Source organism: Myotis nattereri (assembly GCF_964212035.1).
Source record: "Myotis nattereri genome assembly, chromosome: 3".
NCBI classification, from domain to species: Eukaryota; Metazoa; Chordata; class Mammalia; order Chiroptera; family Vespertilionidae; genus Myotis; species Myotis nattereri.
The window spans coordinates 180,374,296-180,390,549 of NC_138077.1; the positions used below are offsets into that span (position 1 = coordinate 180,374,296).

The window sequence follows — 16,254 nt, forward strand, 5'->3', positions numbered from 1 at the left end:
AACAACTACATTCAGCCTCACAATATACCCACAAAAGGAACTTCCCTACATGTACTCTTGAACCTCCCCATCCTTTGCATTCTTGCTCTTTGCTTCCGCATTTTAGACATGTATTTCTGATTTGGTTTTCTTGGATATCATACCAAAGGGACCAGCAACAGAAGAATATATAGACAAATTGCACTTCATGAAAATTACATTTCTGTGCATCAAAGAACAGCATCAACAGAGTAAAAAAAGGCAACCAGAATGGAAGAAAATATTTGCAAATAATATATCTGAAAAGGGATTAATATCCAGAATATATAACAACAACAAAACCTGATTCTTTTTTAATTTTTATGCAATAAACATTACTATTTCAAGAAAAAATATTTAAAATATAATAATATTGCATGCAATAAAAATTAATGTTTCAAGAAAAAATATTTTAAATATAACAATTTTACCAAAACAAAACCAATCAATGCCTCTCTCTCTCTCTCTCTCCCTCTCTCCCTCTCTCCCCCCACCTCCCCACTTCCTCTATCTCTAAAGAAAAAAGAAGAAAAAAATAAAAAAATATCCTCAGGTGAGAACACTGTGTATTCTTTAAAACACACAGTACATTTTTATGTTTCCTCTGCCTGAGAATAGGAATGTTAAATATCTGTCCTGTTCTAGTGCTCTCCCATTCTGCATCCTTGGCAGAAATTCATCATTCTGTCTTATTGCTTCTAGATTTATGCTCTTTTAATTAATTTATTTTTTAATCCTCACTCAAGGGTCATTGATTGATTCTAGAGAGAAAGGAAAGGAGAGAGAGAGAGAGAGAGAGAGAGAGAGAGAGAGAGAGAGAGAGACATTGATTGGTTGCCTCCCAAAAGTAATTGACTGGAGATCAAACCCAAAACCTGGATAAAACCCTGACCAGGAATCGGACCCACAACCCTTCATTACATAGGATGACACTCCAACCAACTGAGCCTCACTAGCCAGGGCTAGACTCCTTTTCTAAACTGCACACCAACCATTACTAATTGTTCAGAGTTGGCACTAATGAAAGCTCTCTGGACAAGAATGACCTCTTCCACATGAGAGCCTTCATCTCTACCATGTACAACACATTTAATAAATCATTTGAGTCTTGTTGATTCTATCATTGTAACATCTCTCCAATCTGTTGCTTTTTCCATTCCCACTGTGTCTGCTTATTTCAAGCTATTATAGTCTCTCATCTGATTTTCCACAACAATCCCTTACTGTTTTGCTTGCCTTCAGTTTTGGCTCCTCTAGTCTTTTCTACACACTGCTGATTACTCTTTTAAAATATCTAAATATACTACATCAGTCGTTAAAAGACTGGTTAAGCCCAGGTGCTTAGCACTATATTTACTGTAGGCCTCATCTCTCCAGTATCATCGCCTATACTCTGCCCTCCAATATGCTAACTACTTGCAGGGCATGTCCTGAAACATGCCCTGTCCTTTTTCTCCTCTACATAGTAAATGCTCTTACTCTCCTCTAGTTAGTTGTCTAAGTCTCATTCGCCCTTCAAGGATATTTCATGGGTATTTATTATCCAAACTTTTGTTGGTCATTCTTTCCCTAACAAATTATTAGTCTCTCCCAGGGAAAATTAATGAATCTTTATTTGTGTCCGAATCATACTTTATACATATCCTTATTATGGCAATAATAATGTTGTATTGTTATCTGTTTACATTTCTGAGAGCTCATTGAGGAAAGAGAGCTTTGCAGCTCCAGAGTGCAGGACATTTATTTTTTAATTTAAAAAGATGTGGTAAAATACACATAAAATTTACTATCTTTACCATTTTAAATGTAGTTTAGTAGTATTAAGTACACCCATATTGTTGTGCAATCATCACCACCATCCATCTCTAGAACTCTTTCTGTTACAAAACCAAAACTCTATACTTATTAAACAATAACTCCTAATTTTTCTCTCCTCTCAGCCCCTTCGCAACCACCATTCTACTCTCTGTCTATGAATTTGACTACTCTAAGTACCTTGTATAACTGGAATCATACAGTATTTGTCTTTTTGTGACTGGCTTATTTCATTGAGGATAATGTCTTCAAGATTCATCCATGTTGTAGCCTATGTCAGAATTTTCTTTCTTTTTAAGGCTAAACACTCCACTGTATGTATAGATCACATTTTGCTTATCCATCTGTCAATGGAAACTTGAATTGCTTTTACTTTTTAGTTATTGTGAATGATGCTGTTATGAATATAGGTATACAAATATCTCTTTGAAACCCTGCTTTGAATTCTTTTGAATATATGCCCAGAAGTGTAATTGCTGGATCATATGGTAATTCAGTGTTTAATTTTTTGAGGAACCACTGTACTGTTTTCCATAGCAGCTAAATTATTTTACATTCCTATCTACAGTGCATAATTTCTGCACATCCTCACCAACCCTTGTTATTTTCTAGGTTAAAAATATATAATTTTTGATCCATATGGGTGTGAGGTGATATCTCATTGTAGTTTCAATTTGTGTTTCCCTGATAATTGGTAATGTTGAGTATTTCTTGATGTATGTATGTATTAGCCATTTGTATACCTTCTTTAGAGAAATGTATATTCAAGCCTTTTGCCCATTTTTGAATCAGGTTTTGTTTTGGTAATATTATTATATTTAAAATATTTTTCTTGAAACATTAATTTTTATTGCATGTGATATTATTATATTTAAGATAGGTTTTTCTTGAAATATTTATGTTTATTTCATGAAAATAAAAAAGAATCAGGTTTTATTGTTGTATATTCTGGATATTAATCCCTTTTCAGGTATATTATTTGCAAATATTATCTTCCATTCTGGTTGCCTTTTTTACTCTGTTGATGCTGTTCTTTGATGCATAGAAATGTAATTTTCATGAAGTGCAATTTGTCTATATGTTCTTTTGTTGCTGGTGCCTTCAGTATGATATCCAAGAAATCATTGCAGAATCCAATATTGTGAAGTTTTTGCCCTACGTTTCCTTCTAAGAATTTTATTGTTTTAGGTCTTACTCTTTAGGTCATGAATCCATTTTGAGTTAATTTTTGTATTTGGTGTTAGGTAAGGATCCAACAGTATTCTTTTGCATGTGAATATCCAGTTTTACCAGAACCATTTGTTGAAAAGACTGTCTTTCCCCCATTGAATGGCTTTAGCGCCTTTGTTGAAAATCATTTTACCATATATACAAAGGTTTATTTCTGGACAGAGTATCAGAGTATAAACTGTCCTAACGCATTAGAATTGGTCATAGGGAAACTGTTAGAATGGAATTGAATCTCATTTTTGTTTTAGAGAAAGAAAAAGAGAGATAATTTGATCTAGAGGAAGGTAAAATAGCTGACTTAAAAAGGAGTTCATGTCAGAGTTATAGAACTTTAGACCTGTTTCCTGCCCTAGTTCATCGAATTCACATCCTTATTTTTATATGAAGAAAAAGAGGCCTGGTGTTACTTTTGAGGTCAGAATTACCCCCCCCCCCCCAATATTAAATAAAAATAGACATATAGAAGGAAGAATTCAGCTCAGAGAAGGAAAGAACTTTTAACATCTAGGTTAGATAGATCTGGGAAGGAATGAGCTCTCTATAATTACAAATATTCAAACAGAAGTTGGATGACCACCTATAAATTGTGCTGAAGAAGGCAAGTCTGATCACCTCTCTGTCTTACTTGTGAATGTTCTGTAACTGCCCATTAACTTCATAATAAAGGCCAGCTTTTAAAAATGGCATACATGGTTCTTATACTGTGATCCTAGTCCAGGGGTGGGCAAACTTTTTGACTCGAGGGCCACAATGGGTTCTTAAACTGGACCGGAGGGCCAGAACAAAAGCATGGATGGAGTGTTTGTGTGAACTAATATAAATTCAAAGTAAACATCATTACATAAAAGGGTACGGTCTTTTTTTTCAATAGTTTTATTCATTTCAAACGGGCCGGATCTGGCCCGCGGGCCGTAGTTTGCCCACAGCTGTCCTAATCTATCTTTATAGTATCATCTCCTGCCATATATTTATGTTCTTGACATACGCAACTGTATATGAACTCTGTCCTTTTTACTCTTGGATTTTATTCACATTAAAATATGCTACCTTAAAAAAAGACACTTTCTAATGTTTAAAGGAAGTAAGCTAAAGGGTGTGGCTGTAGCTTAAAATCCCACACAAAGAATCCTCAGAACAAATTAAATAGAAGCAATGGGTAGCAAGTACATACCTGTGCTAAGGTGAGTCTAAGGGCACATGAAATCTAAACTGGGGCAGAGGAGAAGAAACTCGACTTCTATGTAATAGGCATTTAACATATTTTAATTTATTTGAGAATGAAAAATATCAAAAATAGATCCCTTACACTATCCTTGAGGAGAGCATATACCTTAGGAGCTTTGGTGTTGTATACTATTTGTAAGAATCACAAAAATTTTAAACGTTGAACAGATTATCTGCTCTATAGATAATGTAGAATGCCAACCAAGAATTCCTAGGTACTTTCTATGTGTCAGAATCGTTCTGGGTGCTGGAATACAATGGTGAAGAAGACATTGTTAGGACCCCATCATGGAGGTGATGCATTCTTTTAAACTTGAGCTCACAATCAGCTAGTGTCTATAAAGGTATATGGGGGAAAAGGAGGCTCAGAAAAAATCTTCAGCAGATCTGATCATGTCTCTCTCTTGCTTATAACTATTCAGTGACTTCCTTTATAATCTACCAGCAGATCTACTTGGCTTGAGCACACTTATCTCTGAGATACCTTTCTTTTTCTTTTTTAAAAATATATTTTTATTTATTTCAGAGGAGCAGAAAGAAGGAGAGGGAGAGAGAGAGAGGGAGAGAGAAACATCAATGATGAAAGAGAATCACTGATTGGCTGCCCCCTGCACGCCCCCCACTGGGGACTGAGCCCACAACCCGAGCATGTGCCCCCGACCAGAATCGAACCCGGGACCCTTCTATCCGCAGGTGGGTGCGCTATCCACTGAGCCAAACCAGCTAGGGCTGAGATACCTTCCTTGTTCTTATTTAATTTACCCACCACATCACCTTTTTATCCAATATGATTATATTTGGACTAGGTTTTCCTATCATTTAGGAAGAGAATAGAATATAAATATTGATCCACTGGGAAATTATATTTCCTATTATATATGATGTAATAAGATTTTCACTGTAAGTAATTTTCACCTGAGTTTGGGTGAAATTGAGTTCCCAGAACTTCCGTGAAAGGCTAAATTTGGAGACAACCACAATCATGAGGTCTTTCTTGCAAGTATCCGATATAAGTCCTCAGTGTATTTTTACAAAGCAGTCAGACATTTCCCATTTTATTTCTCAGTAAGCTCTTTGTGATTCAATGGAAAGAACCGAGTCACACAGGACTGGTATTCTAGTCCTGCCTGTGACTTACTGTGAATTACTGGCCACTAATTAAACCTCTTATTCCCAAAGTTTCCTCATTCTTAGGTAGAACTAATACTTGCTCTATACATACTTTGTTGTGATAAGATTATAGTTGCTAAAATTTTCAGCGCAACGTGTAGGTTTTACTAGTATATATATACTAGAGGCTCAGTGCATGAATTCATGCACAGGTGGGGTCCCCTGGTCTGGGGGGGGGGGGAGGGGACCGAAGGAGGTTGGCTGTGGGAGTGGACTGACCACCAGGGGGCAGCTCCTGCATTGAGCGTCTGCCTCCTGGTGGTCAGTGCATGTCATAGCTACCAGCTGGTCATCCGGTCATAACGGTCGCTTAGGCTTTTAAATACACACACACACACACACACACACACATATGCTAAGGTCTGTATTCTAATTGGGTCAGACTCATAAAAAAGTAACATGTAGAGGTTCAGAGAATCGAGTTATCACATTTCATGGAGTGGTGATCAGGAAGATGTAATAAAGGAGGCAGGATTTGAGCTGGGACTTTAGGAATAGGAAAGGTGGTAGAAGAGAGTTATATGGAAGGGATGAGAGCAGAGAGTCACTGGGATTCTCAGTATGGCCTGGCTTTTGTTTTTGGACACATTCTCTTCTGTACACTCCAGACTAAATTATGTTCTCTGAATCACATATATGTGTCTGGCACAGAGCAGGCAAGCCTGCAAGGTCCAGCTTCTACCTCTTCCTATTAAAGCCTCACTCAAGTAGAATTTATCACACTCTCCTCTGTATTAGCTCAGACTGTTCATATGACCTATTGCTTTTTATTGTAACTCAATAGAACCACCTTCCTTGCTCATTGGTGAACTTTTGGAGACAGGAATCTGGTTTGCGTTTGTATCCCTAGGCACCTAACTCAATGCTTTGCTCTTAATCAGGAAATTTTATTCAATTGAGCTTGCTCCAGGGACACTGACATTACTCACTAAGGTGAAGGGCATGTTGGTATTATCTTAATGTCTCTATAGATTTTAACTTTTGTGTTCTGTTGTTTTCCTCACATCACCCTTGTGGGTTTTTTTTTTTTCTTTAAAAACCTATAGATGAGGGAACTCAGAGGGTGCATTTGCCCAAAGTCATGCAGCTGATAAGTGCTGCAGCCAGACAGGGCTCTTTTGACTTGAAATACACTACTCTATGCTCTATACTGGGGCCCTGTGGCACCAGACAGGTTGGAGTAATATGCACTTAAGCTCAGAACTCTAGTTTGCTCATTCGTAAATAGGAACAATAGTTCCGACTTCATGGGGTTGTGAGATGAGCATTAAATGATGAAGTACGTGAAGTACCTTCTAAAATGCTTAGCACCTCGTGGGCAATTCTCGGTTCCTTCTCACCAAGCTTCCCATTCCTATGGGCGTAAACGAACACATGAGGTATCCGGTTCTGGGGGAGAATGGGGAGTAGATGGACTGCGCAGAGAGCAAATGTCCTTCTCTAACCTCTTACAGGTTCGTCTCCGAGTCATATTATAAGAAAACTTGCTAAGGCCTTATCTTGTAAATACTTAGGGCTTAGCATGCTCCAGCACTCACTCCCCCCCTCCCCGCATCCTTATATCCTTTTCCTGCCCAGCATTTGTCCAATGCAAGGATCCTAGTTGTGTGAATTGTCCAGCTTTGTGGCCAGAGGTTGGTTGAATAATCTCCAAGGCTGGGGTCTTTTTTTTAAAAACCCACGTACCAAACCATAGTTCTCTTGGATTGTGACTTTGAATAACTATGTGCAGGGAGCTAACATATTACAAACGAGGCAGGTAGGGCAGGCGGCCCAGGGTCGGTAGTTGACTCCAAACCCACGTGAAACTAATGTCTGACTCTAGACCCTTTTCCTGGGGTGATGCTCCTGAGACTTCTCTGCTGAACGCCTTAACTCCCGAATGTCTTTGATACATAAACGGATCCAGCTTTTTGGGGTGCTAGTGGCAAAGGTGAATCCCGAGTCTTCCAGTCGGGCTTCCCGCTGGAGCTCAGAGGGCCGCCGGGGAGCCCGGCCCGGGGTGCCCGCCCACGGCCGGGTTTCCTTCCCGGGGACCACGCTCTGAACGAGGCGCGGGGTGGGCTTCGGGATCTTCTTCCCCTTTGGGGGGGTCTCGGCGGCTGGAGCGAGACCTGAGCGGCGCGGCAGTGCGCGCGACCCCGCCTCCTCCCGCATCCCGGCCTCCTCGCGCCGCTCCCCCGCGCGGCCCCGGCGGGGGCCAGGCCTCCGGACCCCCGCTCCTAGGCCCCGCCTCTCCCCAGTGACCGCGACCCTCCCCCGACGCTGCGGCCCTGCCCCCTCCTCCCGGCCGCCAGCCTTCCCGCGCCCGTCCCGGCCCCGGCGTGAGGGTGAGTGCACCGCCCTCCCACCTCGCCCTCCTCCTTCCATTGTTTCCAGCCGCCGCCACGAGCCCCCGAGCGTCGCCCCTCCCCCACCGGCGCGCACAGCCCCCGCCCGGGTTTCGCTGTGCGCAGGGGCCCCCAGAACCCAGGGAGGGGGCCCCCCGAACGCATTCCCCTGCATCTCATCCGCAGGCCTCCCCCCACCCCCCGGCGGCGTCGATCTCCTATCCCACCCCGGGGCGGGCGTCCACTCGGGGTTCCGTCTCTCTCCCCTCCCCCTCCCCCTCCCCGACTCTCCTTCCACGACCCCCTCCCTTCAGCGGGCCCTCCTCTCCCTCTCCCTCCCCCCTCCCTTCCCCTCCCCCCCACAATGCAGTTCGCGGCGCGGCGGACATGGCGGTGGAGTCCTGAGATCGTCGTGTCCCGGCCTCCAGCGGCGGCGGCGGCGACGGCTGCAGCGGCGGCACCCGCAGCGGGAGGCGGAGGGGGAGCGGGAGTCCTTGCGATGCGGAGGCGCCGCGCGCGCCTGTAGCTCGCAGGTACGGGGGTTCCCGCCGCGGCGGAGCCCCGGGCGCCGAGGGGGTGTGCTCGGGGAAGGCCGGGCCGCCCCCCGGGCGCCCTCAGGTGCCGTGCCTCGCAGGTGTCCGCGGCCCGGCCTGGCCCGAGCGCCTCTCGGCCGCTCCCCGGGGGCCCGACGCTTCTTTCTTGGCCGGAATGGGCTCCGGGTGCCCCGGGGGGAGGCAGAGAGGAGGGAGGTGGGGCGGCGGCCTGGGCGGCCTGGGCGGCCCGAGGAGGACATTGGGGCGCTCGGGGGCCAGACTCCACCGGGAGCCCCGGGCCCAAACCCCTAGACCCGGGAGGCGGCTGGTGGGTAACGGAATCGGCGTGAGCATTTTCCCGAGTCCGGTGCGACTCCCTTTCCTCTCGGCTGTGCCGATAGACGCCCATACATAACAAATACACGCGCACAACATCCTACATATTCTCCCTGGGCTCGCCCTGGTCGGCAGCAGGGTCTGTATTTCGTTCCTCGCCCGCCCGCCTTCTCTCTCCCGCGCCCCCGGCCCCCGGGGAATGGTGGTCGTGGACGCTTTTGACGTGGGAAACGGCGAGATTCGTATTTGTAAACACACAGCCCTCGCCGAGGGCGCTGCGCGCCTCCTCGAGAGGGTTCAGGTCCTCTTGGTATAGGGATTGCTTTTAAAAGAAGGAGACATTTAGATCGGAAAGCAGCACATTGTCGGGATTCCAGGTCGTACCGGAATGGGATGAATTACTGTTATGTTAACAACGTTGATTAAACGTTTTCTTTGCAGAATTTTTTTTTTTTTAATCAGGTGAATTTTGTACCTTGCACGAGATCTTAGTTTCGGTATAACACGTTTCTTCATTTTTGATATATTTTGACGTTCCACTCATTTGGTAAACTTCTTAGTGAACTGAAATGCTATTAGAATTGTGTATTGTTGGCATCCAGTAATTAATTAGCTGGAGTGGATCACATTACCTTTTGTTTCCAAAGACTGACCCACCCCCCGCCCCCCAGTCTTGTAGTAGATGGGTAACACTTGGTGAAACAGAACCTATCCTGTTTCTGATTTTAAAGTGATGAGAACTATTAGCTAATAAAGTTGGATAACCCCAATCGGATATTATAACTTAGAGAGAATGCCCTACCGAGGTGGCGAATTGTGAGGTAGTTTCTTTAAAAGTTGACTTTTCGGGGGGGGGGGTGTTAGTATCAGCCGTCATATTTTGTATGTGAGTCAGTTGTGTGCCAAAGTTTTCTTTGGGCTCAGAACTCGTGTATATCTCCTTAGAACTGCATCCTAGTACTGATTAGTCACAACTTGTAAAACGATGAACTATTGACTCATTTAGAAAGCCGCGCTTAAGATAATGAATGCACTAGTGTTTAGTGTGCTGTAATGCTTTTGTAAACAAAATTTAACGAGGGCTTTTTAAAAACCGTATACTTTGGAGCCCTGGCCAGGTAGTGGAGTTGGTAAGAGCATCATCCCCATGTGCTAAGTTTCAGGGTTCTATCCCAAGTCAGGACACATACAAGAAGCAACCAATGAAAGCATAAATAAGTGGAATAACAAATCAATGTTTCTCTTTCTCTCAGGCCAATAAACAAACAAAAAAACCATATACTTTGGGGAAGATAAGAATTTTAAGTCATTTATGCTTTAAAATGTATGTAAAATAAAAGAAAGCTATTTTTTAAAAAGAGCTCATTTAGATAAGTTTTCCTGCTGTTAGCAATTTTTCATTTGACTAGTGTGGAAAATGAAAAAAAATAAAGCTTCTTTGAAATAATACAATAGTCTTTTCATTGAACTAGGTTAAGTTGTTAGTAATACAGATAAATTAACAAGTCATTAACATGCACTAAAATTTAGTTCAATTTTGTAAATTCTAAGTCACACCTAGAAGTACATTTATTTTTAGATAAGTTAGCTAGGACAGTACAGTGTCTACATTATAATTTTAGACCTTTTAAAATAAAACTTTGTAATTGTAATTTTAAATATCTCTGATTAATAAAAAGCTGTTTAAAGAGAATTTTTATTCTCAGAGCAGATTTATTTTAATAATAGTAATTAGAGAACTTTTTTTGACCTCAAAGTTAACCTTGACATGCATAATAAGCACCATTAACTGTGTTCTTTATAGAAGGTAAAATCAGGATCTGTGGGTAGAGATAGGTGTTTGAATTTGTATTCTACAGAACGTTTCTAGTTTCAGGGAAAGATTAAGCAAGACTTACCATTAAATTTTGTTTATCCTTAAAAAAAAAATCAGATAACAATTCAGTGAGATGTATTACTTCCTAAAGTAAACTACAACTGCTTGAATTTATAAAATAATGTTACAAAATTCAGTTGGAGTCATTACTGTAGATTTATGTTCTAAAAAAAAAGAACAGTTCTAGAAAGACCTAAAACAGACAGGGGAAAAGGACACTAGATTAAAGCTGAATATGTAGATATTGTTCTTAATTTTAGACAAATTAGGATTATTTACACTAAACTAAGTTTTAATTTTAGAATCATAGATAATTGCATAATTTGGGGAAATGTTCAAAAATCAGCATAATGTTTCCAAGTGTTTCTTAGAATTCAAAAATAAGAAAAGGTATATAAATGCAAAGATGAACAATTTAGATTCCCCCCCTTAAATGAGAGATTTAATTTGTGTGATGTGTTACAGTTTCCAGATTGTTTTCATATCAAATTATCTGGTTGAATGCCCATAATTATCCTGTGAGTTAATAGGGGAGAGAAAAGGGAACTATCATGTATTTGAGTACATGTTTTGTTCCAGGCACTATTGGAAATTTAGGTTTTTGGTTTTTTTCACTTGCTCATTGTAACAACTCTCTGAAACCTGTTTTGTAGATGATGAATGTCTGACTTAGAGGTTAATTAATTTGCTGAAGATCATAGCGTTAGATTCAAAGCAGCTCTGTGTGCTCTTAAAATTATATAGGCCATTTTACTTCTCAATATGTATCAAGTATTTTCTTAATTTTATAGGAGAAACTGTTTAAGGTTTCTCATTCATTCATCATTTAATTATTAATTTCAACAAACTTGCATTTCATTTATACTTCATGCTAGATGTTGCTCGGCTGTAGAAATACAGAATTATTGGAGACAGTCTCTCCTTTCAGAAAACTCAATCTACATATAATACAGATAAATCACAGCACACTACATCAGCAATTTTCAACCTTCAAAAAAAAAATCATAGCACACATAAACTAGTAAAATTCTGCAGCACACCAAAAAATATATTTTTTGCTGTTGTGACCAAAAAAAAAAAAAGTATAATTTTGATTCATCCACACTGGACGACTATTGTGTTGGCTGTTATCATTTTTTAATTTGCTAATCTAAGGGAAAAGAGGTCAGTGCCCCTAACTAGTCAGGTATTGCATGTTTTAAAAATTCTTGCAGTACACTAGTGTGCCTGCACTGGTTGAAAATCACTGCCCTAGATAGTGGGAGTTCAGAGGGAAGAAGCTGGCATTTGAGGGATGTATAGGAGTTTGCTGGGTGAAGAAGGGGATAGACGAGATCATTCTGGAGATAAGGAATAATATATGCAAAGATAAGTTGTTATGGGGCTTGGTGTATATATAGGAAAAAGTGAGAAATTCATTGTGTCAGGAATTGAGGATTTATGGATAGAGCAGTTGAGAGAAATGGTTGGAAGTAGCAGTCAGATTATGCAGGTTATTGTGTATGTTAAATTAAGGCATTTGGATTTTTTTTAGATTGGGATCATCAAGTGAGATAATGGTTGAGCTGTGATCAGAGATATGCATTATGACTCCTAGTTTAGTATTTCTTTCTCCTTGGCTTCCATATCAACAGCTTTTACCTGTTTTCAGTGGATAGTAATGCCATCTTTTCCATGTCACTCTCCTCTCTTCTCTATAGTTACTGTGTTCCAGACTGTTTTTTTGAGAATCCTGAATTCAAATCTTACTGTCTAAGAATGTTTACTATTTTAGAAGGTTCTTTTGAGATAATAATGCCTTTGGGAGAAATCAGCTTGTTATAGTTACTCAGGAAGTTTTTTCACTCCTTGGTCTGGGTTCCTAGAAAGCAACCTAGATAAGGCATTGGGGCATGTGAGCTGGAAAGAAGGAGAAGCATTCATGCAAATGCAACAGTCATCAATAAAGATGAGTAAAGTCCTAATCTTTACACAAAGTAGCCTGTACTATCAGAAATAAGTAGGTATGTTTGTAAGCACACAATAGTCTGGTAATTTTAAATAGATATTTGATTTACAATGCCAATAGGTAATTTACTTCATAGTTGCTTTGTGCTAATCCTATATAATACAAAACTAATATACAAATTGACTGAACAGCGAAATGACCGGTCGCTATGACACACACTGACCACCAGGGGCAGATGCTCAGTAAGGAGCTGCCCCCTGGTGGTCAGTGTGCTCCCACAGGGGGAGCGCTGCTCAGCCAGAAGCTGGGCTCATGGCGGGGAGCGGGCCTAAGCTGTCAGTTGGATATCCCCTGAGGGCTCCCGGACTGCAAGAGGGCGCAGGCATCCTCTGCCCCCCACCCCCCGCCAGTGCATAAATTTCATGCACTGGGCCTCTAGTTTCTTTCTGAAGACCTTAGAAGCATTAACTCAGTCCTTACAAAACCTTTTTTATGTTAACTTTATTTACAGGTGAGGAAAGTAGGGGTAGAAGGGTTTAGGACCTTGGACAAGATCTCACAGCTAGTTTGAATTTGAATTCCAGGTTTCTGATTCTAGATTCATAGCTCTTAATCACTATACTGTTTTGCACCTCAATTTTAGGTTGTCAGAATTTAGTATGCAGAGGGTGTTAAATTTAGTATAATCATATGGATTGTCAAAAAATATTTTTCAAATTTTTAACAATAAAGATTTAAAAATATTTTTTAAGAATCTAAAGTAGCCCTGGCCGGTTTGGCCCAGTGGATAGAGCGTCGGCCTGTGGACTCAAGGGTCCCGGGTTCGATTCCGGTCAAGGGCATGTACCTTGGTTGCGGGCACATCCCCAGGGGGGGTGTGCAGGAGGCAGCTGGTCGATGTTTCTCATCGATGTTTCTAACTCTCTATCCCTCTCCCTTCCTCTCTGTAAAAAATCAGTAAAATATATTTTTTAAAAAAGAACAGGTTCCTCAGCCTTTTCTGTAACAAAAAAAAGATTATAAAAGAATCTAAAGTAGAATTAAATTGTACATAATGAAACCTGATTGCATTTTTGTCAGTCTGAGCTATACATTGTAATTTAAATAATTATCATTAACCCTTTGAGTGCCAACCAATATCCTAGGAACTATGCTAAAATTGCCAAGGCATTTTTGCTGATTTTACAGCAGTTTAGGGAAAAAATTATGACTCGCAAGTAAATGAAGTTACATATTCAAAAACTTAAGGAAACCTTTACTACATTTGTTTTCATCTTTGACATATATTGTTTGCTGATTGTATTATAAAGTACTAGTAGAAAAAAAAGTTTGAACAAAACATATAATGTTAAAATAAAGGGACCCCCTTCTCCAATATCTTCCACAAAATCGTCATCTTCACAGCAAGAATTGACATATTTAGCAATATCATCATCACTAATAAAAGCAGACTTAGAACTGGACGCCATTTCGAAGCTTTAGGGCAGTGATGGCAAACCTTTTGAGCTCGGCGTGTCAGCATTTTGAAAAACCCTAACTTAACTCTGGTGCCGTGTCACACATAGAAATTTTTTGATATTTGCAACCATAGTAAAACAAAGACTTATATTTTTGATATTTATTTTATATATTTAAATGCCATTTAACAGAGAAAAATCAACCAAAAAAATGAGTTCGTGTGTCACCTCTGACACGCGTGTCATAGGTTCGCCATCACTTCTGTAGGGGTTAAAAATTGATTAGTCATTAAGTGTTTAAGCTCCAATCTTGTGCTTAGTTTAGGCCAGTGGTATTCAAACTATGGGGACTTTTTAGGGGGGCGGTGGTCTCTGAGTCAACTGTTTTTGTAGTAATAATAAGACAATAGTTGCCTTTTCCCCTCTTCTCTCATCTGGAATGTAGAGTAATGCCTACACAATATGTGAAAACATTGCTTTGGTGGCTAATGGAAAGTGTTACCATGTATGCTTTCTGTCTCTTTTTCTTTGAGATGTAATTTATAATACCATAAACCTCACCCTTTTAGCCCAGCCCGTATGCTCAGTGGTTGAGCATTGACCTATGAACCAGGAGGTCATGGTTCCTTTGATTCCCTTTCAGAGCACATGCCCGGGTTACTGGCTCGATACCCAGTAGTGGGTGTGCAGGAGGCAGCCAATCAATGATTCTCTCTCATTATTGATGTTTCTATCTCTTTCTCCCTCTCCCAAATCAATAAAAAAAAATATTTAAACTAACCCTTAAAAAGTATACAGTTCAGTGTATATTCGTAAGGTTATGTAATCATCACAAGTATCTAATTTCAGAACATTTTCTTTTTTTAAAAATTGAATTTATTGGGGTTACATTGGTAAATAAAATTATATAGGTATTAGGAGGACAGTTTTATAATACATCATCTGTATACAGTATTGTGTGTTCACCACCCCAAGTCAAATCACCATACCATTGTCTGTCTGTGAGCATATGTTTTTCTTAAGCCCTTTACCTTTTTCACCCAGACTCAAAACCTCCCTCCCTTCTGACAGCTGTCAGTCTGATAATTCCAGAACATTTTCATCTTTCCAAAAAGAAATCCTGTGCCCATTAGCAATCACTCCTTAGCCCCCACTCCCCTAGTCTTTGGCAATCACTACATTACTTTCTATCTATGGATTTGCCTATTCTGGACATTTCATATAAATAGAATCATACAACATGCTTTTTTGTTCCTAGCTTCTTTCACTAAGCATGTAATGTTTTTAAGGTTCATCCATATTGTATCACATATTAGCACTTCATTCCTTTTTATGACCGAACTAGTGGCCCGGTGCACGGATTCCTATACATTGAAAGAACGTCACATTCAGAATGTTAACAAAAACAATCAAATTCACGATCCACAATGACACATCGAAACACACGTGTGATTGGCACCAGTGAGAGCTTTATATGTATCGCGCATACAAGAGTTAATGTTTATTTTTATTTATTTATTTTTTAAAAATTAAATCTTTATTCAGATTATTACAGTTGTTCCTCTTTTCCCCCCCATAGCTCCCTTCGACCTGTTTCCCACCCTACCCTCCGCCCTCACCCCCATCCCCCACTGTCCTCATCCATAGGTGCACGATTTTTGTTCAGTCTCTTCCTGCATTGCCCACACCCCTTTCCCCCATGAGAATAGTCAGTCCACTCCCTTTCTATGCCCCTGATTCTATTATAATCACCAGTTTATTCTCGCCGAAACCGGTTTGGCTCAGTGGATAGAGCGTTGGCCTGCGGACTGAAAGGTCCCAGGTTCGATTCTGGTCAAGGGCATGTACCTCGGTTGCGGGCACATCCCCAGTAGGAGATATGCAGGAGGCAGCTGATCGATGTTTCTCTCTCATCGATATTTCTAACTCTGTATCTCTCTCCCTTCCTCTCTGTAAAAAATCAATAAAATATATTTTAAAAAAAATAATCACCAGTTTATTCTGCTCATCAGATTATTTATTCACTTGATTTTTAGATTTACTTATTGATAGATGTGTATTATTTGTTCATAGTTTGTATCTTTACCATTTTCTTCTTCCTCTTCTTAAAGGATGCCTTTCAGCATTTCATATAATACTGGTTTGGTGGTGATGAACTCCTTTAGCTTTTTCTTATCAGTGAAGCTCTTTATCTGACCTTCAATTCTGAATGATAGCTTTGCTGGATAAAGTAATCTTGGTTGTAGGTTCTTGATATTCATCACTTTGAGTATTTGTTGCCGCTCCCTTCTGGCCCTCAAAGTTTCTGTTGAGAAAT

At 40.6% G+C, this 16,254-nt stretch overlaps 1 protein-coding gene across 1 annotated transcript in view; it reads left to right on the forward strand.

Moving 5' to 3' along the window:
• The first annotated feature begins 8,144 nt into the window (after window positions 1-8,144).
• Window positions 8,145-16,254, forward strand: part of TUT4 (terminal uridylyl transferase 4) — a 100,460-nt gene continuing 92,350 nt past the window's right edge. Inside the window, exon 1 of the mRNA XM_081087118.1 lies at window positions 8,145-8,320. The gene's annotated coding sequence lies outside the window, so the exon portion shown is untranslated. The remainder of the gene's footprint in view (window positions 8,321-16,254) is intronic.